This window comes from Camelus bactrianus, chromosome 14 (assembly GCF_048773025.1).
Source record: "Camelus bactrianus isolate YW-2024 breed Bactrian camel chromosome 14, ASM4877302v1, whole genome shotgun sequence".
In the NCBI taxonomy this organism is placed as follows: domain Eukaryota; kingdom Metazoa; phylum Chordata; class Mammalia; order Artiodactyla; family Camelidae; genus Camelus; species Camelus bactrianus.
The window spans coordinates 60,428,046-60,453,828 of NC_133552.1; the positions used below are offsets into that span (position 1 = coordinate 60,428,046).

General features: G+C 43.9%; 1 protein-coding gene across 5 annotated transcripts in view; it reads left to right on the plus strand.

Moving 5' to 3' along the window:
- The first annotated feature begins 350 nt into the window (after positions 1-350).
- The window catches only part of FARP1 (FERM, ARH/RhoGEF and pleckstrin domain protein 1), a 277,204-nt gene continuing 251,771 nt past the window's right edge, over positions 351-25,783 (plus strand). For 2 of the 5 annotated variants that reach the window (XM_074378445.1, XM_074378449.1), the window contains exon 1: positions 896-1,295. The gene's annotated coding sequence lies outside the window, so the exon portion shown is untranslated. Of the gene's footprint in view, positions 644-895; positions 1,296-20,045; positions 20,203-25,783 lie in introns of those variants that run through there. The other 3 variants (XM_074378446.1, XM_074378447.1, XM_074378448.1) reach the window with 3 other exon arrangements.

Sequence of the window (25,783 nt, forward strand, 5' to 3'; positions counted from 1 at the left end):
TCAGCTCCCAGCTGGAGGGTGGGGACAATGACTTTCCCCTTCCTTAGTTCCCTGCCTGCTCGGTCCTGGATCTTGCTCCCTCCTCCAACGAATTCCAGGAACCCCGAAGGCGAACAAGAATCTGCGTACAGTTCCTAACCTATTCCACTCCTTTCCCCCGCGAGGCACTGCTCCGGTCCCGGGAGGCGGGGAGTGGAGGGTGGGGATTGTCGGGGGGATTCGCCGGGGTGGAGGACGCTGAGCCGTAGAGGGGGGAGGTGACAACTGCCCCTCCGGGATTAAGTCCCTCGCAGCCCAGGGTGGTGCCGGAAGCCTGCTCCTGTGGCCCCGGGGAGGGGGTGGTGCCCGTGGATCCCTGCCAAGCGCTGCTGCTCGCGCGACAACGTAGTTTAAGTCCTAGGTGGACCTACGGGCGGGGCTCCCCCTTGCACGACCTCAACAACGACTTGCCGAGTCCTCGCCGCCGATCGCCCTCCAGCTGCTCCTGGTTTTGCCCGTGTGCTTGTCTCCCGCTCCCCTTATCTCGCCTTCAACCCCAGCGGCAGGATTGGCGCGTCCGTGGTGGCGCAGCGCACTCCTCAGTGCTTCTTGCGCTCGGCTTGGCGGCGCCGCGCGGGGAGACCGGCCCCGGCTGCAGGACCAAGTAAGGCGCGGATCGAGGTGGGCTCGCCGGGCCGGGGAGGGGCGCTCCGGACAGGGAGCGCCGCGGCGCACCTGCCCCCGGGGCAGAGAGGGGCGGGGCGCGCCGGCGCGCAGGTCGCAGGCGCGGACGCTGGAGGGGGCTGTGGCTCTCCTGCCGTCCCCGCTGCTCGGGCTGCGCGGGGCCCGGGTTCGCTCCCCCCGCCGAGGGGCCGGCCCAGGCCCGGGGAGGGGCGCGCCCGCCTTCACTTCCCGCTCGCCGGCCTGGAGGCGGCGGGGCCGGCGCGGGCGCAGGGCTGCGGGCGCTCGGCTGGCGCGCGGGGCGGAGACGCGGCCGCCGCCCGCTTTGCACCGCTCCTCCCCGCGCGAGTGCCGCTCGGCCCGGCGTCGAGGCGGCCATGGCGACCCTGAGCCCGCTCCCCACCCACCCCTCCTGCTCCGCCCTCCCCTCCGCCCCGCGCCACCTTTGATGGTTCGGACCTCGGCCGGCCACCGCCAGCCCCGCTAGCGCGTCCGCGCCGCCGCCCGCGGGTATTAATAGCCGAGCGCCCCCGCTGCACGCGCAGCCGGAGCCGCCGCGCCCTCGGCCGCCCGGGGCTCGGAGCTGTGGAGTCAGGAGGCCGGGAGTGGAAGGCAGAGCCGCCTGCCCCGTGGAGGTAGGAGGCGCGCGGGGAACAATGACCGCGGCAGGCGGGCGGGCGGCAACTTGTGTGAGTCGGGCACCTGGAGCCGACCGACCTGGGCGCGAGTGGAGGTGGCTGCGTAGCCCTCAGATCTTGCTCCGAGGAGGTGGCGGCGGGTGAGATCCGGGTCCCCTACTAAGGCGGGAGACTAGCCCGCCGGGCCCGGGGCAGCCCCTGCAACAATAGCCGGAGCTCGGGGGCCTCCGGGCTCCGCGCCGCCCTTTGCACCCTCCGCGGAGTCGGTCTGCGAGCTCCGCGCGCGTCCCCTCTCGCCCCACCCGCCCCGGGGCGCCCTTCCCCCGCTTCCTCCTATCCCACCCGGCACGGTGACAGCGCCGGACGCCGCTTCCGGACCTCCGGCCGCAATCTCGGCCCTGAGGCCGACCGAGAGCCAGGGTGGTGGCTGTTGGCTCGGGTGCCACCAGGCTGCCGGGTGTCCGTGGTTCGCCCACGCACGGCGCGAGGACCCCAGTGGGTGACAAAGAGGAACACACCCTCTGTCTAAGTTAGATTTTGTTCTTTACCGCCAGCCTTTATGGAGAGCAAAGTTTTTTTTCTTCTTCTTCTTCCTTCCTTTCTTCTTATTTTCTTGTCTTTTTTCTTTTTTACGTAAAGGACACAGATTTTTGTGGTGAGCATTTCAAAACAACTTCTGATTGTGGTTTAATGATTTAAGTTCCGGAAACTGTAGCTTTGTGATTCCGCCAGACCTTTGAGAGAGAGAGAGAAAGAGTGAGACAGAGAGAGAGAGAGAGAGTGCGTGTGTGTGTGTGTGTGCGTGCGTGTGTGTGTGTGTGTGTGTCTGTTTTATTTGAGGGGAAAAATGAGTTCCCCATAACCAATCTGGATTTCGTTTATGGCAGTTGGAGCCCAGCTGGAGTCTGTGCAGGATTCCCCAGAAAGGAGAGAGGTGAAGCTCACAAAGAAACCTAGACCCTAATGTCAGATCAGCCCCTTGTGATGTGGAGAGATTGCCTCTCTTCTGGAATAGTTTAGCCGGCTCAGCCTGTCTCCGAGCCTTCTGGAGTACTATGGTGGCCTCTGGCTGTTTCATTTTATTACAGTTGTTAATGTCTTCCTAGTTAGTTTCCCAGGTTTGACTTGCTCAGCCCCGCCCTCCTCTGTTTCAGGTTCCCCCTGAGCCTTGGCTTTTGGGGACCCCATCTCCACCACCCAGCAGGCAGTATCTTCAGCAGAGTCCAAAGCCCGGACTAGCAGTGGGTTATGTTTAATGTGCTCTGCACGTGGTGACTTGGCCAAGCCCATTTCAGAACATCCTCCAGCATTGTCTTGCTTTTCTTATTCAGTCTAAACAGGCCTGGAGGAAGAAAGGCCTTTTTTTGGTCCTGAGAGCTCTGGGGCTTGTGCCTTAAAAATTGCCCTCGTTGTTGTGATCAGGCAGGGGCCCTTCTGAAGTCTCCCACCTTTGGCTTTCTTCCCACATTCCACAGCCTTCTTCTGGCTGGGGATTTAACCTCAGCCTTTCCAAAGGGTTGGTCTTCTGGATTTGACAGTTTCTAACGATGCACTTCATGTGTGGGTTCGGCATCCACATGGCTCACTTTATATTCCTGCAGCATCGTTCTGCAGCAAGGCACCAATATTGGAGTTATTCCAAGCACAACGAAACGTTTGTGTTTTTAGAATGTCTGGCTAATAGATCTGCTTCTGGGTAAAATAAATAGATACATTATTGGCCAGTGGCTGGCTTTCTGGGCGAAGTGTTGGTGGAAATAGTAAGCTGTTAGCCCAGTGCTTCCCAGAATCTCTTCTTTCTTTTATGTGGATGAGAACCTTGAAATACTCGGTGATGATGTAGCCGTTCTCAGTAGGGTCACAGATTTGGTAGCCTTCCCCTGCCCATGAGTTAGAGTGTGCCTTTTCATTTAAGGAGTTCTTCCCCCTAAGGGAATCCTGAAGTTAGGTTTTTAATGCCCCTTTTCACATAGATAGTCTCTTCTTGGAATTTATACAGGGATTTAATTCCTTAGGTCATAATAGAATACTAATGCTACTCTGAGGCCAAATTTACCAAAAGAAGATTTAAAAATCTATCCTGGATCATTTTCTTCTAGTGCATTGCAGTTACATCATGTTAAGAACTATGAGGAACCTGGCTGAGTATTTTTGTTTTGCTTTTCATGAAAGAAACTGTCCAAGGAAATGGTTTTTAAGAAGATAAGAATTGAATATAGTATTGAAAGGGTTAGTTTTTCCCCCCTTAGGTGGAAGTCATCCTCTAAGATTCATTGAGCATAGGAGTTTAATTCATTTGGAAAATGATATATATTTATAAGAATGGTGCCTATGACAGATTTTGAAAAAGAAAACCTTTCCCCATCCTTAAGGGTGTTAGAGAACACTGGAGGAGAGACGAGAGCCCAGTTTTTTGCATGCTGAACACTCTTTAGGAAAGACGGCATTGTGACTTTCCCAGAGGATGAGGAAAGTGTGGATTTGTAAGGTACCTGGTTAATGCTTTAATAAGTATGGTGAACCGGGCGTTTTAAACAAACCCTTGGTAACTGGCCTTGCTTATTGCAGACAAGTGCCTAGTGTTTTTGAGAAATGCACTTGCCCCTCTTAACTGAAGATACTGCAGATAAGGGAGGGGCCCATGTAATCCCCAGATGCAGTCACTTGAGTCCTTGCTGCTTCAGTGCACAGGTGTTCTAGGTGTTGCTTACCATTGCCTGGGAGCAGACAGGGTGGGCTTTTGAAGGTTCCTGTGGCTGTGCCTCTCTTATTAATTGGTGCTTTTGATTGAGAGGAAGGCTCTCCAGGGCTGATTATTGTATGGGAAGTAGTGGGCCAACTCTTTCTCTTGCTTTTTAACGGTTAGAGTTTCTGCTGTGGCCTCACTTCATCATAGCCCCCTCACCCTCTGTTTCCGCCAGGTTACTGCCTTAACCATTTCCACATGTCCAGGCAGATCAGAGCCCAATGGTTTCCATTCAAATTACTTGAAATACTGATTTTGCCAGTCCTTTTATGCCAAATGCCGCCTTTGTTTTTAATCAAAAAGCCCCCAGAAAATGTTTATTTTAAAGTGGAGAAACTAGCTTTTTATAGGCTGTCCTCCTCCTGGTTTAAGTCAGTTAAAAATCTTTTGCCAAGTGGATACTTTAAGCAAAAGCATACAATTGATACATATTAAATAAGAGTGTTCTAAGCCTTTGATACTTGTGAAATAAGCCAGGGACCATCGGTACAGTGTAACCAAACAGAAAAGTGAGTGCATGCTCAGTGCTGCCTATGCACTCAACTCACAAAGGCAGTTTTTTCTTATTTAACATGGAACAAATTATAGACAAACGGCAGGATTGGCAATTGAGTTAAGGTGGGAATTCATCATTTACATGAATTAATTTCATATGGAAAATGGTCATATTTGTGCATGCATTTTCAAACAAAAGAGCCTCAGGTCAAACTGGATTACCTTTAACTCTCTATTATGATAATACTCCTCACCACGGGAATAACTTTGTCATATGTGCTGACTTTGGACTTTCCATAAAGGTATCTTTTAAGAGAAGACTTATCAATCTAGTTTTATGACAACTTTAATTTTTTTGTTTTCATTCTGTTAATTCTGGATCTAGTATATTGTCTGACACATAGCAAACCCTTGCTAAATACTTGTTGAGTGAATAAGTAAACCTCATTTTTCATGTCCTTTCAAGTTAGTCTTTAAGGTTTTTAAGGGGAATTTAATATTAGCCTTGACAGGTTTCTGTTCCAGGAATTTGAAAATTTGATATCTGATTTCATTTCTGTTTTGTTCTAATTTCACAGTTTCAACTAACCTTTAAAGCTAGGTAATATTGTAAAAAAGATATAGGCTCATTTAAAAAAAAAAACCAAGGCACTGAAAGCATGAAGAAGAAAGTAAAACCTACCTGAAAAATTCGCTTTGGGGAGGACTTTACTTCTTCCTGAGATTTTTTTTTTTTTTTTTTTTTTTTTTTTTGAGAAGTTCCGTTAGTGAACATCTGTTGGGGGTAACCTCAGTTTTTATGTGCCTTTAAATTTGTCCTGGAATGATAAATTACCTGGGTGTGCAATTCTAGGTAGTTGTTCCTGTGTTAATCAACTCTGTTTTGGTTCCATTGTTGTGGCGCCTGTCGGCTGTCAGGTTAGTTGTTATTTGTAAATAGTCTATCTTTTCTCTCTGGCTGCTTTTACAACCCTTGGGAATTCTGCAGGTTTTCTGTGTCTAGATGGAATTTCTCCTCTACTTGTATTCCTCTCTCTCCTCCTCCATCTGCCCCTCCCCCACCTCACTCTTGACTCTTCCCTCTTGTCCTCTTGTCACAGTATCCCTTTCTCTTGCTCAGTAGTATTCCAGTGTCTGAATGTGCTACAGTTTGTTGATCCAGTCCCCCTTGGCCACCACACTGGTTGTTTCTAGTTTGGGGCTGTCATGAATAAGGCTGCTATGAACATTTGTGAACAAGTCTTTGTGTGGAGCTCTGTTTTCCTTTTTATTGCTAGGCCTTATAATAAGTGTATGTTTATAAGGAACTGCCATCTGTTTTCCAAAGTGTTTGTACAGTTTAACGTTCCCACCAATGATTATATGAGTGTTCCACTTACTGTAATCCTCACAAACTCTTGAAATTACCCATCTTTTTCGTTTTAGCCATCCTGCTGGATGTGTAGTGATATCTCGTTGTGGTTTTGTTTTGTATTTCCCTGATAGGGAAATGATAGGTTTTCACGTGCTTTTTGGCTGCTTGTATATTTTCTTTCGTGATATGTCCATTAGAACTTTATTCTTTTTCTTTGTTTTTGTCTGATTGTTTTATATAGCGTTTGAGTATAACTGACGTACAGAAAGCTGCACAGACTTAACGCCATCTTATCTTACGGTTATAGTTCTGTACGTATTCCGCGTGCAAGTTCATTTAGATCTAGGTCTTGTGAATGCTTTCACCAGTCTTTTTTTTCATCTCTTCCTTTTTTGAATGGTATCTTTCAAAGAGCAGAAGTTATTAGGAAGATGTTGTACATGGTCTAATTATTGAACTTATTAAAGGTCAGGGGATTTATTCAGCTTTGGAAAAATAACATTTTTGTATGTAAGACATTAACTAATGTTCTGCTCAAGAGGTCAAACTCCATTTACTCGATGGGGATAGGGCAGTTTTGTTCTTTCCTAACTAACACTGAGTTGAAAAGACACAGAAATGAGAAAACAAAACAAAACAAAACAAAAATCCCTGCTTATTTTGAAAACCTGGGGAAACAAGGTATTTAAGATTCTGATCAAATAGACAGCTTTCCAAAATTCAAAGTTGAGTGGTATTCTTTTAGCACACAGAAGGATTGTGAGAAATAAATATTTTTGAAATCAAAACAAAAATGGGGCCCTGGGTAAAAGGAAGATGTGACATTCTAAAAAGAGGTCAGAATGGCACATTTAAATGGTTGTAAAAGGACTTTAGTTTCTCTGTTTTGACATGAATTCTATCTTGCTCTGTATTCCCTTCATTTTCTGCACTGGAGAACAAACATTGTCAGGTCAGAAAGTAGGTTTTCCTCATTTTTGTTCCTCTTGCCCATAGAAGGTAAATACATATTGGTTGACTTGATTAAAATGTGTGTAATGAAAGCCCTATGACTTTTTAGAATACAGAAGTCAGAGGATGGTAGCAAAGGTAAGAAGAACTGGAAAATAGGTATTGAAACCAGACAGAGCTGCCCTTCTGTGTCTTGTCCACCTTGGAGATGTTGGGCAGGTTATTCGTACTCTTTCCCTAAAACTTTAAGAGTGCGTTTATCTTCAAGTGGTAGAATGTCTCACCTATAGCAGTGTAAGCCATCAGATAATTAGTTGCCTCAAGTAATAAGAAGAGGGAAGGGGCTCCCTGTTCAGTGTCTCAGCTCCCAGTAGCACCAAGGACCCAGGTTCTTTCTGTCCTTCCACCCCGCCATCCCAGCTTGTTGTTCTTTGTACTTGGGCTTGTTGCCTACTGGTTAATTAGGCTGCTGTAGCCTAATTAGCTGTTATGGAGAATGGCTGCAGCCACTCCAAGCATCTTACTCTCACACATTTGGTATTGTCAGGCCAGTGATGGCACAGCCTTCTTCAAGCATCTTTTGTCATTAAGCAGGATCCTTCCTAGAAGCCTCCAACATCTGGATGGTCTTTGAAGAGGGATCTGGGGAATGTTTCTGTGCTCTTAAAGAGAGCCCCAAGGACTGGACTGAGTGTGATGCCTGGAACTACAGCAGCCATGTTGTGATTAGCATTTAGACAAAGGCAGGAAGATGATGGAACTGAAAGATGAAAGCAGAGTTCATGTGGGCATCACTGAGTCACTGACCTTGCTGCACCTGGAGCTTAGTATACTAAATAATAGCAAATTTTGTATACTAAATAATGCAAACGTGGACTTAGTGCATTAAACAATGAATTTACCTACTTTCTAATTCTGTTATTGCCATCCAAAGCATCTTGACTGATACATTAACTGGAAGACTTTTTTTTTTAAATGTTTTTCTTTTTTTTCATTGAAGTATAGTTGACTGACAATATTGTATTAGTTTCAGGTGTACAACATAGTGATTTGATACTTTTATAGATTATGTACTATACAAAGTATATACAGTATTACAATATTATTGATTATATCCTCAGTGCTATATATTACATCCCTGTGACATATTTATTTTATAGCTTGTAGTTGGTACCTCTTAATCCCCTTTCCCTATTTTGACCATCACCCCACCCTCCTTCCCCCTGTTAACCACTCGTTTGTTCTCTGTATCTATGAGTCTGTTTGTCTTGTTATATTTATTCATTTTATTTTTTTAGATTCCACATATAAGTGGTAACACACAGCATTTGTCTTTCTCTGTCTTATTTCATGTATCTTAAGTCCCTCTAGGTCGATCCATGTTGTCACAAATGGTATGATTTCATTCTTTTTTATGGCTGAGTAATGTCCCACTGTGTGTGTGTGTATATATACACCACATTTTCTTTATCCAGTCATTTCAGAGGACACTTAGGTTTTTTCCATGTCCTGGCTGAATAATGCTGCAGAGAACATAGGTGTGCATGTATCTTTTTAAATTAGTGTTTTTGTTTTCCTTGGATAAATACCCAGGAGTAGAATTGCTGGATTGTATAGTAGTTCTATTTTTAATTTTTCGAGGAGCCTCCATACTGACTTCCATAGTGTCTGCACCAATTTACATTCCCACCAGCAGTGCTGGAGGGTTCCCTTTTCTCCACATCTTCGCCAACACTTATTTCTTGTCTTTTTGATGATAGCCATTCTAACATGTTGGCAGACTGATTTATCTTTCATCTGCCATTTCATACTATCTATGAGAAAATGAGTTTCTTATTGTTAATTATGTGGAAAGTGACTTTGTGATCATATCAGGTCATTGAAAGCAATGAACTATTTTAAAGGACTTTAAATATTTGATGGCGAGTGCAAATCTTGTCACTGAGTCTGCATGAACTTCACCTTTCCTCTTAAAATGGCCTTGCAGGACATCTGCTTAGAATTGACCATTTGGGGTTTGGGATCACAGGACATACTTGACAATAATGTTTTATTTCTTTAAGAGAACAAATGATGGCAGTACCTGCCATTTCTGTCAACCTAGAATGGCATTTATCTGCACGTTTAATATTGCTTAGGAGATTTGTGAGGACATTATTAATGAGAGATTAATATCTTCCTTTATAATCCTATAGGATCTTTTGGTCCTCTGACATCAGATCTTAGGTGGGGCCAATGTTATTAGTGGAGTGGGCTGCTCGGAAATGTCAGGATTTGGATAAACCAGAGGTTTACCAAATTAAAAAATTAAACATATGTATTTGTGAACCTGTAAAGAAAAGTTAAATGGTTTCATAATAACCTCAATATTAATCCAAGCAAATAAAGCAGGTGTAAAATATCCAAGTAAACAACTTGCAGAGTATACAGCAATAGTTATTCTCTGTTTTCACTTAATTGATACGACTTTTAAAAACAAATCTGATCAAACAGCAAGTTCATACTGTACAGCACAGGGAACTATATTCAATATTTTACAGTAACTTATGGTGGGAAGGAATATGAAAACGAATATATGTATGTTCATGTATGACTGAAGCATTATTCTATATACCAGAAATTGACACAACATTGTAAACTGACTATAGTTCAATAAATACATATATATGTATAAAAAAAAACTGGAAGGCAGGAAAAAATATATATTCTGTTACAATAAATAAAACTGCCCACATTTCATCAAAACAACAACAAAAAACCCAAATTTGATCATTCCCCCCCTTACCATCAAGATGGCCATGTGACCAGGGTAATTTGCATATTCATTGCTTTTTTTATTTTTACTTCACTTGTGGAGTATCAATTCAGCAGATATTTATCGAACAACTGTGTTGAATTACTAGTTACCATTGGTGCCACAGAAATAGGGCTCAGTCCCTGCTGTCAGTGTAGCATCTGAACCAAATGGGAGAAATATCTAGATAATTATAAGAAAAGGTGGAATATGACAAGAGCCTTGCACAAAGTATAGTAACGGAAGGAGTCAGGATAGCAAGGCAGTAGATTCTAGTTGGAAGTGGCGTTTCATTTCAATACAGAAGTTTTGGTTTGTTAGCTTGTTTGTTTATTTTAATGTTCCCTTTGTAGTCTGTTTATTGTAACAGGATTAGAAAAGTATTCATGTATAAAACAGAAAGTGAAAATCCCTTGCAATCCTGCCACTCAAAATTTATGAAAATTAAAATTTGGTTTATTTCCATTTGACTTTTGGCATATTCAATGTATTCCTAGTATTTTTCCCTATACACACAAACATACTTTTTTTTTTTAATTGGGAGAGTGATGCATGTCCATTTAGAAGCCGTTTTTTCCCCTTAACATTGTGTAAGTATTTTCCATACTGAGTTTTCTTTGAAATGAAAATGTTTTATGTCTTTATATATTCCCCTATGTGGCTCTACATAGCATGTATAACGCTGCCTTTGATTGGGCAATTTTTGGTTACAGTATTTGGCTGCAGTGATCATCTGTACATAAATCTATGGAAAGAAGGTCTGTTTTGTTGCAAGGACAGATGCTCAGATTGAGCTATATGAAGCAGAATAGGGGACTTTTGTGGCTCTCAGTACTCACCCCAGACAGGGGAGAGGTGGGTCATCTCAGGTGGAGATGAGGGTCCAAAGATGCCAGCCTTCTGGGGTTGCCCTCACCGTGTCCTGTTTTTTGCTGGGTATTGGCTTCATTTTTCTGGGTCTCTCTACTGGCACTTTGGGACTGTTGCTGGGGATGGTGGGGCTGTCCTGCACATCGCAGGAAGTAGAATATCCATGGCCCTGCCTTAAAAGTCAAGTGGTCCTCCAGTCACGTGAACAACTATTCACACCTTTGCGCAGGTTCTGTTCCTTTGGATGAAGCACTCGTACCGCTCCTGCTGTGATGGAGAATCCCCTAGTGGAGTTTGAACCCCCTGTCCCTACCCCTCCAGGGAAGGACTCCTGTTTAGCTCAGTTGAGGGACCCCTCTTGTGGTGGGTGTGGGAGTTTGGGGTGTACAGGCATGGGATGAGGGTGGGGCACAGTAGCCTTTCCAGATGGATAGGATTGCCAGGGGAAGAAACTTCCTGGGGGAGGGACTGGCAGGGAAGAAATAGGAAGGAGAGGCATCAGTCCATCTCCTCCCAGGGCTGTGCGGAAGCTGGCGGGTTCCCATCACATAAATGTTGCTGTCTGAGAGCACCGAGAGCAGGGATCTCACCTAATGTTCCCTTCGACGGGTGTCATAAGTGATTTTCCCTCCTTAGATATCATCCCCAAACACCGTTCCTCTCACTTGTACTCACACACACCTTCCCGAGTGGGAGGAGAGGGGCAGAGATCGAACTTGCTTGGTGTGAGTTTCTAGCAAAACTGGCCCATGTCAGGCTGGGATGGGAGGGGTGCCTCTGCATTATTTTCTTCTCAATGTGACAACCCCTTACGTGATCCCCTGTCTCTGCTTTTGTTCAGAAACACTTAGTAAGCCAAGGTGTTAATTCCTGGCAGCCCTAATCAGTCCCCAGCAAACAGGGCTGTTTCAAGACAACCATGTATTGAGAAGGAAGATGCTCCATTTGTGACACATCTGAGTCTTGCCTGTTTTTCAGATTCCCAGTCAAAGCCATGTCTATGTCGCCACTCCATTGGCTCACCATTTGAGATTGTACACAGACATGTTGGAGAGCTCCCAGGGCACTCTGGGGGAGGTGACAGTGGTGCCAGTGGCGGTGGCGTAACTGGTTTCATACACAGAGTATCTGGCATCGTTGTTATTTCCTGACATGTGAATTTTGCCTTTTTCACCAGTGTTAGTTTCTGGAGGTCAGAAGCCATGTCTCAAACTTCTATCCTATCTTCCCAGTGCTTAAAAAAGAGCCTTTCTTTGATGGATTAATGGAAATCTTACCATAGGATCCTACGCAACTAGAAGATCACAACTCATTAAATTCTCAGTAACTTTTCCCAAGTTAGAAAGAGTAAAACTCATCTCAGTTTGAAGGCAGATCTGTCAAGCACCTTTTATCCGGAGGGCGCTATTCTCGACATTCACATCAGTGAATAAAACAGTCCAAAACATCCTTGTCTTCAGGGGGACCATATATAGTTTTTGGTCCAAACTGAGACATTTTCAATACTGAAAGGACTTGCTAACTGCACGGGATGCCGGAACAGGGGGCGTCTAAGTGGATGGTCACCCTTGTGCTCAGAGAGTGGCCCAAAGTGGGGGCTGATTTTTCCCAGAGGCTGTCGGATGGATGCCTTTGGGACAGGCTGGGGACAGATGCAGGTAATCCCCTGTGACTTCAGGGATGAGCCCACCATTCACTCACCCAGGACACATTTATTGAGAACTTGTGCGAGTCTGCCTGTGTTCTCCTGATAGGTTGTTTGCTCGCAGGTGAGACTGCATTTAATAGGGACATACAGGTGGGAGATTCGTCCTCAGCTGTAGAGGAAGATAACGAATAGAATGGTTTGAAAAACACTGGGCACTTGAGATACAAATCACAGACTCTAAGTAATTTGCTTGTTACTTAGAGTAACAAGTCCTTTTGATCAGCATTTTTTGTTTATTTGTTTTTTTCAAGATTTGGAAAGCCACAGGGCTCTAGTCCCTGAAGGTTGTTTAACAGATACATTTCTTTTTAAGGGAAAAGGGAATTGAAATTGCTTTAGAAGGGAAGCAACTGTGTGTTAAAATTTAAAAAACATTTATGTACAGTAAATTTATGTACAGTGAATGACTTTTTCCCCCTGTGTACTGTTCTTAAGTTTTACCACCTGGACTGATTTGTGTGCCCAACACCACAATCAGGACATGGAACATTCTGATCAACTCAGCAAGTTCCCATACGTTGTTCCTTTGTGTCGCCCTCCCCTCTCTCCTTACCCAGCCCCTGTGAACCGCTGATCTTCCCTCTGTCACTGTTTGTTCTTTTCCAGGATACCATATAAGTGCAGTCACAGAGGAGGTAGCCTTTTGAGACTAGCTTCTTTCACTTACTCTTTGAGATACTTCTCAGCCATTGTGAACATCCATCCTCCTTTCCCTCCTGTTGCTGAGCCGTATTCCATCGTGTGGATGTGCCACAGTTTGTGTAGCCGTTCCCTTGTTGAAAGACATTGGGGTTGCTTCCAGTTGGGTCAGTTATGAATAGAGTGGCTGTAAACGCATGGCTGCTGGGAACTTTCCCCTGCGGGTTTCCATGTGGGCGTGACTTCTCACAGGCAGACACCCAGAAGTGGGGTCCTCACCAGCACTTAATGTTGTCAGTGCTTTTCATTTTAGCCATTTTAATAGATGTGTAGTGGGGTTTCAGCACGGTTGTTTATTTTTTTAAACAAAACACGCTGAGAAAACACCTGTACAAGGGGCTTAACCAAAGATATGACTAGATAGTTTCCTGGACTATCTAGCAGAGGCTTAACAAACTCTGTTAGCTGCCCGCTTTTTGATGAGGTAGATCGGAAAGAGCAATTGTGTATATAAAATGTGAGGCCCTGTGTGTAACAGTGCCAGCAAGAAATAGAGGCAAATAAGAAACCTGAGATATGTGTGTATATAGGTTTGATTTCAGTGAGTATCTTGTTAATTCTCAATATGAATATGCAGTGATAAGAATTAAAAGATAAAATTACTGAAGCAACTGAAAGGCAGTGTAGACGTGGAGGAGGGAATACAGGCTTCGGGGCATGTATTAATATCTACTGCTGCATGACAAATTACTCCTAAACTGAGTGACTTAAGACAGCAGTAAATATTGTCTCTCACAGTTTCTCTGGAGAAGGACTCTGGGAGTTGCTCAGATGGGCAGTTCTGGTTTGGTTATTTGCAGTACAGATGTCAGCTGGGGTTGTAGGATCTGTTTCCAAGAAAGCCCATGGGCTCCTCGGTTCGGGTGCTTGAGTGTCCTCACAACATGGTGGCCAGCTTCTCCCAGAGTGAGTGATTTGTGGGCAGACCAAGGTAGAAACTGCCGCTGTGACCTAGGCTGGTAAGTCATACATTGTCACTTCCACAGTACTCTTAGTCACACAGGCCAGCCGTGGATCAGTGCGAGGTGACTACACAGAATTGTGGGTGCCGGGGGCAGGGATCGTTGGGAGCCATCTTGGAAGCTGGCCATCATGGGCCTTGAGGGACCTGTGTTCAAATCCCAGCTGGTCCCTCAAAAGCTGAGTGGTCCCCAAGATTCACTGCATTTCTGAGTCCCAGCTTCCTCTCTTATTTTAAAAATGAAGATAATAATACCTACAAAATAATGCCTATGGAGACACAAATCATGGATTTAAAATAAATTGCTTATGAAAGTCTTGATCAGCATTTGTTAAGATTTGGAATTTGGGGAATTTGGAATTTCTTTTGGGAATTGAAGATAATATCTAAAAAGGGACTGTCTGGCAATTTATAAAAAGCTCATGACATGGTAGATGTTATTTGTATTATTAAACCATGAAGCTTTGAATCTTAACTCTGCAAAGATTAACACATTATGTAATGACATTCTTTAAAAACATTTTTTTAAACTGAAGTATAGTTAGTTTACAATGTGTTAATTTCTGGTGTATAGCACAGTGTTTCAGTTACATATATACACACACACACATATACACCTTTTCATATTCTTTTTCAAAATAGGTTATTACAAAATAATGGGTATAGTTCCCTGTGCCATACAGTAAAACCTTGTTATTTATCTATTTTATATATAGTAGTTAGTATCTGCAAATCCCAAACTCCTGATTTATCCCTCCACTCCTCTTTCCCCTCTGGTAACCATATGTTTGTTTTCTATGTCTGTGAGTCTGTTTCTGTTTCATAAGTAAGTTCATTTGTGTCATTTTTTTTTAGCTCAAGTAATGACATTCTTTTTAGCAAAGGTATTGGTCACAGCTCTTTTCACTTTCAGATTCTGTGTTTTTTTCTATGTATTTTTCTCTTTCTATTTTTTCCCTTTCCTAAATGGGGAAATCCAGTCATTGTGAATTAGCAAAGACCAAATTCCTCATCTGACTTGGTTCTCAGGTCTTTATTTTTAATAATACCCCCCAAATAAGAAGTATGTTATTTGAGGTCTGCTGTGTCGTGCTGGAAGGGCTTGGACAGACATTATTGATGGGTTTAGAGATGTCTGGAGAGCAGGTATGAAGCATTAGCTCACTGCATCACCGCCTCTTTATAGAGTTTTTAGAAAATGCTTGCTTGTAAAAGTCATTTTAAAATACATAAATCAGCTCCCTTTGACTTTATCGAAACAGTCCAGAAAGCTTTCTTTTTGAAGCGATCGCGATGTGGGATAATGTAGCTCTGCTGCTTTGAACTGCTTTTGTAACTGAGAAATGTGCCTGAAGGAAATCTGGGGTCTTTACCCCATTTTCTTTCCATGCCTCCTGTATTTCACTCTTGACCCTGCCTTGCCCCCCTGCCCCATCCCTACGCTCCTGTTTGTGACGTTCGTAAAACAAACCTCTGGAGCCCTCCTCATTCACATCCTCCCATCTCTACACCTGCTGCTTCCTCTGCTTGGGACGCAAGAGCTTTCTACCCAGTCTGTCTCAGCTCCAATGTCCACCTGTTCCCTGCCCACCTCCTTCCAGAAGATTTTCTGAAGGCTAAAGTCTACCGCAAGTGTCAACCTGGACCTTCTGTGTTTGTACCTGTTTTTTTCTCCCCCCAACTCCTTTTATTTATTTGAGCAGTAACTCGTAACTAGCACCTCTGAGTCCCAGGCTGCATTCTGAGGCTTTACATGTACAAACTCATGTGATCATCCCAACCACCCTGATTTTTAATCCCCATTTTGTATAATAGGAAACTGAGGCACAGAGAGGTTAAGTGATTTGTTGAAGGTCACACAGCTTTCCTGGTGGAGCCAGGAAAAAGGCTCAGAAAGTCTTTCCCCATTTATTGAGAGCAACTTCTGCTTAAGTGTTTCACACCCTCCACTTTCCTGATGCCTGGGAAAGTGCCCAGAATGTAGTAGGTGCTCAGTAATCATTTGTTACTTTAATTCTCTTCATTCACTCTCTTGTGTCTGGGGGTCACCTGCCTCTTCTTTGGGGATTATACTCTTAGATGAGCACATATGTTTAAAATTCTATGTAAAGTATATGTGTTCATGTGCATTGAGAAGAGGGTATTACCTATGTGTTTTTTTTGGATAAGAATAATATCAGTGGTTTTTATTTTTTCCTTTGAACTTTCCTGTGTTTTCTAAACTGCCTATAATGAATTTTTATTGCTCTTATAATTAGCCAGCCATGATTATTTAACATGAGAAAAACAAACTGTTTTTCAAGAGATGGAAGAAAAGAAAAACCTTTTAAGATTTTTTTTTTCTGCAAATTGAGCCAAGCCTGGCCACAAATGTAAACAGTCATCTGAGACATACTTGGGCATTGCAAGTCTTCCCCTGCTGTATTATTGAAACCGTCTACTCAAAGATCATTTTAGTCTTTGTAGTGTTTCCAAGGTCCCTAACAGGAATATTGATGCTCATGACACTTGGGTGAGAGGTGGTCTTCTAGGGGAGACATTATCAAAAGGTATTTTTTTATTTGTGGGTTGGAAGTTTAAGGTTGTCTGAACTCTGTGCTTCAGGTCAGTGGGATGCTTTTGTTTTGGAGGTGGAATAATTCATCAACATGAACTCAGACTCCAGGTGCGGTCTGGGAATAGTCATTCCAAGGTCACATAAATAAATCCCAGTGTCAGTGTTACCAGGTCCAGAGTTGGTGGTGAGGCTTAAGGCCTGTGGCAGGGGAACGGCGAGGGAACGGTTGCTTCTTCCAGGCTGGTAGGTAAATGAGCAAGGACTGCCAGGGACAAGAAACTGTGCTGATGGTTTGATTCCTGAGAGTCTGAGACACGCAGAGATTGTTTGCCCGCTCGCTGTTGCCATGCTGTCTGGGTACCCCTGCCTGCTTGTATGCAGGAGCTAAATATCCAGGGTGGGCATTGTCCATCCCACTGGCTCTCGTCCCCGGCGTCATTCAGTGCTCGGAATGGCCTTCAGTTCTATAGGCTGAAGATGCAATTAGAAAAGTCTGTCTGCAGGGCAATGGTAGGGAAAACCTAATAACCCATCAGAACCCATTCCCTGAAAATTGCTTGAAAGTCTGCTGTACGCACTAAAAGGACAAACAGCACGTAGCAAACACATCTGGCTTCTCTTTGGAATCAGGATACGGGCTACAGTCTCATACCAGGTACTATACTATATACTAGACAGTGTGCTTGCACTTTGCATATATTTTTATTTGGTCTTTTGCTCAATGAGGAAGGTACTATCTTCATTTTACAGAAGAGGAAGCAGCGACTTCGAATATTAGTAACATGCCTACAGTCACGTAGCCGATCAGTGAAATCAGGCTTTCCTCAAGCCCACACTCTTTTCTGTGTCTCACTTTGGGGTCCTCTTCTAGTACAGGTATCACTGAGCCTGCCAGGCTAGGGCAGCTGAGGTGGATCTTGCAAGTTCAAGGTCAGACCAGGTCTTTATTTAAAAGTGTGTTATTCTGTTCATTGTGAATTTTAAATTTGGGGGGGGGGGGACACGTAACTAGGTTTATTTATTTGTTTGTTTGTTTGTTTCTTAGAGGTACTGGGGATTGAACCCAGGACCCCGTGCATACTAAACATGTGCTCTACCGCTGAGCTGTACCCTCCCCCACACTGTGAATTTTTAAAAATTACATTTGTTTTTTAAAAAAATTATTTGTTAAAAATGATAATCTTAGTTACTGTGTGTTTTGGTGCCCCCCTGAAATTTTGTGCCCAAGGCGAGTGCCTCACTTGCCTGACTGGGGTCCCAGGCAGCCAGAGGTCCTGGACTCAGCACGAGGACAGTCTCATCAGTCAGCCAACAGAGGAGCTCCTTGTCCTTTTTGGCATTGTGATACTATTTTATTTTCCCTTTCAAGGCATTTTGGGGGAATGAGTCACCGGACTTTAAGGCATGTCCTTGGCTTCACTTTTGAAGGTGTTGCTTTGTCTCTGACACCATGGTGGTTGGTACCACGGCTTACTGACCGAAGTTCAGCTTTGAGAAACGGAAGCCCAGTTCTGATGAAAGCCTGTTAGAGTCACCGAGGCTGGCGTTTTGTCGCTTGGTGCTGATGTCAGGGCTGGGGTGGGGGGTGCGGGATGGGAAGAAGATGTGTTTTTAAATTGAAGCCACATAATATAGGAGCTGGGCCTGAAGCTCTCCCCTGCGCGATGCCAGCCTGGCAGGCAGATGCTGCAGTTCTGATGGTGGCCCAGCCTTTGCGGTGCAGGGCAGAGGCGCAGGCCAGCCTGGCGCAGGGGGTGGCTGCCGGCCTCTCCAATGCGATGCTTGCAGAACGGCTTGGGTGGCCTTGGCGGCCTAAATCGAGCCCAAGGCTAGCCCAATGTATTTCACATGGGAACTGGCTGTGTTTCACCGAGTCTTTTTTTTTTTTTCATAAAACATTAAAAAATAACCTTGTTTCTTTTGTATCTATCTTTTTTTTAATTGCAAAAATAATAGGATCATCATAGAAACTTGGAAAAGTAAAGTAGTAGTCTGGAAAAACACACAGATTGCTCTCTTCTTCATATTTGCCTTATATAGTTTTCTTTCCTTTCCTTAATTAAAAAAAAATGCACTTTGTTTTTTAGAGCAGTTTTAGGTCCACAGCAAAATGGAGTGGAAATTATAGAGTTCCCATAGACCCTCCCACCCCCCCATTATCAACATCTGGCATTTTCTTTAACTTTTAGATTTTTTACTGTGTTTAATGTTTTCAAATGTATAATATATTGTACATATGTTTTGTGAATTTCTCCCCCCTTAATGTTGCTTCAGTAGTCCCTAAATGAATGTGGTTAAGGTCAGAGGTCTCTGAGGTTCACTTCCTGTTGACCTTTCCTCAGAGGAATGCGGCTGAGCTCACAGTGGGGGGTGGGGGGTCCCCAGATGACCTGCCCTTTGAATATTTATCATGTGGAGATTTCCCAGAGCCTGCTTAGAAGGATTTAGGGGCCAGGAAGACGCCCTGCTCCTGCCTCTTTTACCGCTGGATTTTTTTCCTCTCTGGTGTTTGGGGAGGGGGTGTGGGATCTGCTTTCTGTGAGAAGTGTGAAGCCTTCCTCATGAGTTAGAAAATAGAACTGGAGAGGAATGTTGCCAGAACAGTCTTGACTGTTAAAGGAAACATCTAACTCGGATGGATGCTTCTGGCAGTGCAGACTGCCCAGGCGCAGGCCTGCTGGCCGGCTTGGAGGTGGCAGAAGGTGCAGGATCTCCCAGGGAGGGAGTGGGTGAGAACTGGGGACCCGCTTCAGTGGTGTGTGCTGGGAAAAGTGCCTTCCCTTGTGGATCTGTGGACGCTGGTTTATTTTGTTCACTTCTTTGCGACTGCTGCCTGGCACAGGCCATGGCCGCGGTCGGTGGTCATTACGTCTTGGTTGAAGGAAGGAAAATGAGATCCCCTTTGGGGGCTTCTGAGTAGAATTACCTTGGACCTCTCACTCCTGAGCTGACCTTCTCACCGGCTGTTTGGCCCCCGTGGTCTGTAAAAGCCTTGAATTTATAGTCACACATTGATGACAAACCTTGATTGTCACCATCCCCTCAGACCCCGTTTATCCACTTTAGAGTAGCTGTCCTTTGGCTTCTGGACTTGATTTCAGCCTGTCTCGGGCACGGGCTTGGCCAGCCTCTTGTGAAGTTAGAGATTCTTAAGCAATGTTCTGTGAATGGCTGAGGCGCCTTGCAACTCAGGAGCTTCGAGATCTTAAAAACAAATGCCCATTTAGAGGGAAAAAAAAGCCTTCTTTGGGGGCCATGATATCCTACATTAGTGGCCTATAAATTGAGCCTAGGATGGCCTGTCCTAATACTTGTAATTATCCCCCTTGAGCTGAATTCTGAGTAAATTACTGGGTGGCTTGACTGTGAGTCATGCCATTGGCACCAAATCTGAGAACTAGTCTTACTTTTAGTGAAGAGTAGACCTAATAGCATTTCAGATTGTGGGGGAGTGGAGGGAAGGAAAGGACAAGGAAACTGGCATGTGGGTGTTTTGCCCCCATGGATGTTTGTTGATTGGCTGGCTGCCGTGGTCAGTTGCGAGGAGTGACCGTTTGTTTTAACCCTACGGAGTTTGGTTGAACACCTGGACTCTTCACTTGCCACCCACAGGGCAGCATGTCAGGGACTCTTGTGGAAAACGGCATTTTAATTGGAGACCGAAAGAGCCAGAAAGTCTGGAGTGCTCTGGGTGAATTTAAGCTGAAGTCTCTTGATGCCTTCAGATTGACCCTCTTGACTCTGGATTTGTATTTGATCACACAGCAGAGTAAGTAACATGCCTGTGCCCTTCCCTTTATATGCATTTTTACGTACTGCCATGAGTCCAGTGGAGGCGTCATTAACCTTTCAGAGAGCTGAGATTTTTGTTTCATAGGAAACGAACTGATATTTTTAATTGTTTTAAGAATGACAGAGAGTTCTTCAGTGCTGTTGTTTTAGCCTCCTCCTCTGCTATCTCGTATTTACTCTTGGGGGAGAGGAACCTCTCTCTCTGTCTCTCCGAGAGAGAGCCCGTCTGGCAGGCCAAGAGCTTCAGCTCTTAGCATCGTCCCAAGTGATGATCTGAGTCTTCCTTGAATCCTACCCTACATCTTTAAACTGCCATGAAGTTTAGTTTGATTTAAAATTCTTTTGAGTCTATTGTTCAGTTTGTTGTCTTTTAAAACATTTAAAACTATACTGTAATCTGGCATATTATGCTGACATTCAAGGAAATGAAGTTTTCTGAGCAGCAGTATCTGTGTTTTAAGACAAATTGTTAATTGAAGGATTAAAAGGTATTATGAGCAGGCTGTTCTGCACGTGGACCAACAGGCCTTGGTTTGCAACCGCACTGATTCAACGTTCCCAGCAGTTTGAACTCTGTCAGGCTGAAGTTTGTTTTAACACAATACTGTGGGAACAAGATTTGTTAAGCAAATAGCGAAAATCAAGTTACATGTGGAACGTTTACTCTCTTTAAGAGAAGAGACTTTCCAACACTTTGGAAAGAATCACTCATGATTCTTGCCCATTAAAACAAGCTTGGTAGGACCTTTATATGATAACCTCCCATCATTTAAAAAAAATGTATCATTCCAGAAATATTTTATGCATAGACATTTGACACAAATGGTGGCATACGTTGGATACTGTGTTGTATCTTGTTCTCTTTGCTTAAGACACCCTGAAGATTGTTCTATATTAGTGTACAGATCTGCCTCTTTCTTTTTATTGGCAAATAACATTCCATTTTATGGAGGTACCTTGAAGTGTCTTGTAAAGTTGTCCCTGTCGATAGACATTTAGGTTGTTTCAAACATTTTGCTGTCAGAAACAATGCTGCAGTGAAGATCCTTGAAGTCTCTTTGTGAGTGTTTCTGAAATAGAAATTCTAGAAGTGGGGTCTGTAGTCAAAGGGTATGTTTGCTTTTAATATAGATATTGCCATATTGCCCTTCAAGAGTTTGTTCTTTTGCTTTATTAACTTTTTTTTTTTTTGGCTTGTTTTTTTGGAGGGAGGTAATTAGGCTTACTTATTTATTCTTAATGGAGGTACTGAGTTTGAACCCAGGACCCTATGCATGCTAAGCACATACTCTACCACTGAGCTATACCCTCCCCGCTTAGCTTTAATTCTTACATAGTGCGTGCTTTGTGCTAGAAACTGTTTCAAGTGCCTTCTAGATATTAACTTGTTTCATCGTCAGAGCAACTCTTATAGGTATTAGCGTTGTTACAACTGTACAGACGAGGAAACTGAGGTCACAGAGCTGACTTAACCCGGTCCAGGGCCACATCCAGTCAGTGGTGAGCAAGAATTTGAACCCAGGCCGTCTGGATCCAGAGTCCTCTCTTAATCATTGTGTTTCACTACCTGTTCCAGAGAGGAGCCACAGTGATGTCGAATGTTTTCACCTTTCCTAGTCTGATCAGTGAGATGTCAGGTTTGTTTTTTTTTTTTTTTCATTGTTATTTGCATTTTTCCTGTTGCTTGTTGAGGTTGGACACATTTTCAGATGTTGACAAGCCATTTGGATTTAGCTGGCTTTCCATCCACTACCTGTTCCTGTCCTTTGCCTGTTTTTCTATTTGAAAATATTTTTCTTACTGATGTGTAGTAATTCCTTTGCCTATGGAGAAGATTAGCCCTTTGTCAAATGTATTTTATTTTATTTAAAAATTTTTTGGCTGAGGGAGGGAATTAGGTTTATTTATTTTTAGAGGAGGTGCTGGGGATTGAACCCAGGACTCGTGCATGCTAAGGAAGCGCTCTGCCACTTGGGCTATCCCTTCCCCCTGTCAAATGTATTTTAAATGCTTTGTCCGACTTTGTACTTTGCTTCTTGGCTCTGTGCATTATCACTCTGCTTCCGCAGCGTCTGGGGTCTAGGCCATGTTTAGAGAGAGCTTCCTCTGTCTGAGAGCATTTTTTTTTTTAAATCTCATAACTTCTTCCAGAACTTTATGGTTTATTTTTAAAAATTTATGTTGGTTCAAAGAGTAATGTGGGATTCAAGTTAATTTTTTTCTGATAATATTTAGTGGTAATGACGGGTGGCTACACAGGAGTAAAAAGCAAACGCGTGGTAAAGGAGTATTTGGTGTCAGGCTGTTGTAGCTGACTCTTGATGACTTAGCTGTGCTGTTAGCTTTGTGGCTCATGTTTATCCCATGGCTATTTCCATTTTTTGCCCTATTTTCCCTTCCCTGCAGTTAAGAACTATCTAGCTTTTCCTCTGCTTCATTTTCCATATACTTACCTAATTCATTCCATGATTCTCACCTCTGGCCTAAATCTATTTCAGTATATTCAAATTTCATCAGATGCTTAGATATTTCCTGTTTTATCCCCAGTCTTCAAGGGTGATTTGTCTGGAGGTCTTCTGAGCTGCTCCGGTCTGGCCTGGTCAGCATCCTGCCATCTCCCCCATGCTTCCCCCGGGGGTGCCCTTTGCCTCCATTACCTGGCGTAGGATCTCTGGCCTGGTCAGCTTCAGGGATCTCCCTGGCTTCTCTTCCTGAAATCTGTTTTCTGGAGCCTGTGCCTTTCCATTTCCATGTTTTTCTTCCTCATTTTGGTGGAGCCCCTTCCTCAGTGTCTGGGGAGACCCTGTGGGCTGGGTGGAACATCTGGAGACAGGATGGTGGGCTGAAAGGCTGTTAAGGTCCCTGTGCGTCCTACTGCAGACAGTGACTTAGCTCTCCAAATCCCTGTCTCACCATGGTTCTCCCCTCCCGCTCCCAGCGTGGCTGTAGGACAGTGCTGGGTAACTCATCTGCGGTGTGCCTGTTATTAGCATGGCATGGAGTCTTCACTGCTGAGCCAGGCACTGTCCTATGATTGTTTCCTTCAGAAACTGTTTTTCCTGGAGAGAATTCACTTCTTAAAAATTTTCATGATTTTCTGTGTACCCATGGCTCAATTTTTGCAAATAAGTTCAACGGACCTGCCAATTTTCCTGCAGCTACTCTTTACCAAACTTTAAAACACAGCCTGTAAACATTCAGTGCCTCCATCTTTTCTCCTTGGTGTGCACTGTCTGCAGCCCCCCGCCTCCAACTCTTGTGCCAGTGGGTTGTACTCTAGGCCTGGTGCACAGCCGTCATTCACAGACTACTGTTCTTCACTCCTGGACCCACTCTTTTCTGGACTCCACATCCTCTAATTTCATGGTATACCCCATTGTTTTAATAGAACACATACTCCAGTAGCTTTCTCAGAAAGATGCAAGGGAGATAAATTTCTTTTGATTCTTGGCGTCTCTTTACTGTAAGCTTAGATTTGCTTGAGAATTTTATTGCATGTGGAATTAAAAATTGAAAATATTACTCTTGACATTTTAAAGACATTGCTTCATTGTCTTCTAGCGTTCTTTGTAGGTGATTTATTTTTTTCTTTATCTCTCTGAAACATTTTAGAGTCTTCCTATCTCATATTTTGAAGATTCACAGTTTTTGGCATATATCTGAGTGGGTCCTTTTAAAATTATTTCTGCTGGGCATTTGTTTTTCTTTTTATTCTGGAGACCCTTGCCTGTCAGTCTGGGTTATTTCTTGAATTAAAAACTTTTTCTTTTAATTCTCTTTCTGTAATTCCTACTATTTGGGAAATTTAAGAAAATTCTCTACTTTTTAAATTTCCATGCATTTTTTGCCTCTCCTTTCTATGACATTTCCTTAAATAAACCTTTCAATTAACTATAGAAACAAAAAATTTAGTTATCCCTATGGTTGATTTCCAAGAGCTGTTGGCTTTTTTCCCATAGCATCTCTAGCTATATTTTAAGACATGATATTCTTTCTGGGGATATTAATTCCAGATTTAAAAAAACTTTCCTCTGCTCCCTGCAACATCTGGATGTTTTCACAAGGCTTATTTTCCTCCTTTGTGTTTTGGTCCTGACTTTGATTTTATAGGCTTTCCTTAAATATTTGTTCATCTTTATCTGTTATTAAGAGCACGTATTTAGAGTAAGGTACAAAAAATCAGATCTGAATCTCTGTGCCTGTGGATGGGCTTGCCGATTGCTGATTTTTCGTTAAAGTGATGAAGCAGCGACTGGTGGTCTTGTCAGAGGAAACCCTCCAGTGTTAGTGTGTGTATGCATTCAAATTCTCCAGAGAAAAATCCCGCCAGCCTTGCCTGCGATAAGCCTGGGATAAGCTATGAGTATTCTGGAAGCAGGATGGAGGAAGGGGAATATGGGTCCCGTGGGGGAGTCACACTTTTCCTTAATTCCCACCATCTCTGGCTGGGTTTGCAGATACAGATCACGTCACTGTTTCTCATTGTGCCTGCTGGCATTTCTGATGTCCTTGGTTATCTTTCTTTGGATAATAAACCTCTTAGTTGGCGCTTGGGGTAGATAGGAAAAGGGGACCTGAGACCCCAAGATCCCTCCTCTTTATTGGACCCTCATCCTCTGTTCCACCCTGCCTGTCATCCTTCCCTTCAGCGGGAAACTCAGAGGGGAAGGTTTTGTTGGAACTCCTCTGAGCATCACTTAGGAGCTAAATCATCAGCTCCATCTCTCCACTTTCCATCATCTGAGTGTCAGTTGGATGTTTTGTCTGCTGATACCTACATATATATATACATACACATTTTTTGTCCTTTTAGAAAGATATGTTTACTGTCCTTTTGGTAGGTTTTTTGGTGGGAGAGGCAGGCAGGTGGTTTCTCTGCCATGTTCAACTCAATGTTGACTTTATTTTGCCAAAATGTGATATAAAATGATAAAGAAGTTTGTTGCAGAAGCAATAAAATACGAGACCTAAATTGTTCCAAAAATTGCAAATTTTTTCATTTTCTAAGGGTGCAGATTCAGTCTGATATTTATGGATCTGTCTAAGAGAATTTCTGTGATGCGTTATAAGCTATGTCTGCCGTTTGAACATACGTGTGCCCCCACATGTACCGGCACCCTTTTTCCATCTATCTCATTTTTGTCACTGTCACAGAAAAATCAAGGACAGTCTGAGTGGTTTGTTTTTGTTTTGTTTGTTTGTTTGTTTATTTAAATCTCTTGACCACAGATGGGTTCACTCTCCCCGTGGGTGTTTGCCAGCCTCACATCAGGTTAGCCGTTCTCTGCTGGATGAAACAGAGAGAAGGTGTCACTGATGACAGCTCAGGTCCTGCTGGCTTTCTCTGTGCAGTCCTGTGGTGGGGGGTGGGGGTGGGGGTGGGAAAGAGTATGAGAATCCTAGTTCTGCTTAGCCAGGAATGAGACATTTCTGAGTAGGAATCCAGCTACTGATTTAATTTTGGCCGCGGAGGGAGTTCTGGTGGCCCCAGGGAGGAAGTGATGGGAAGGAGGGAGAAATTGGCAGGATAAACAAGGCTCTGAAAATAAGGTGTCATG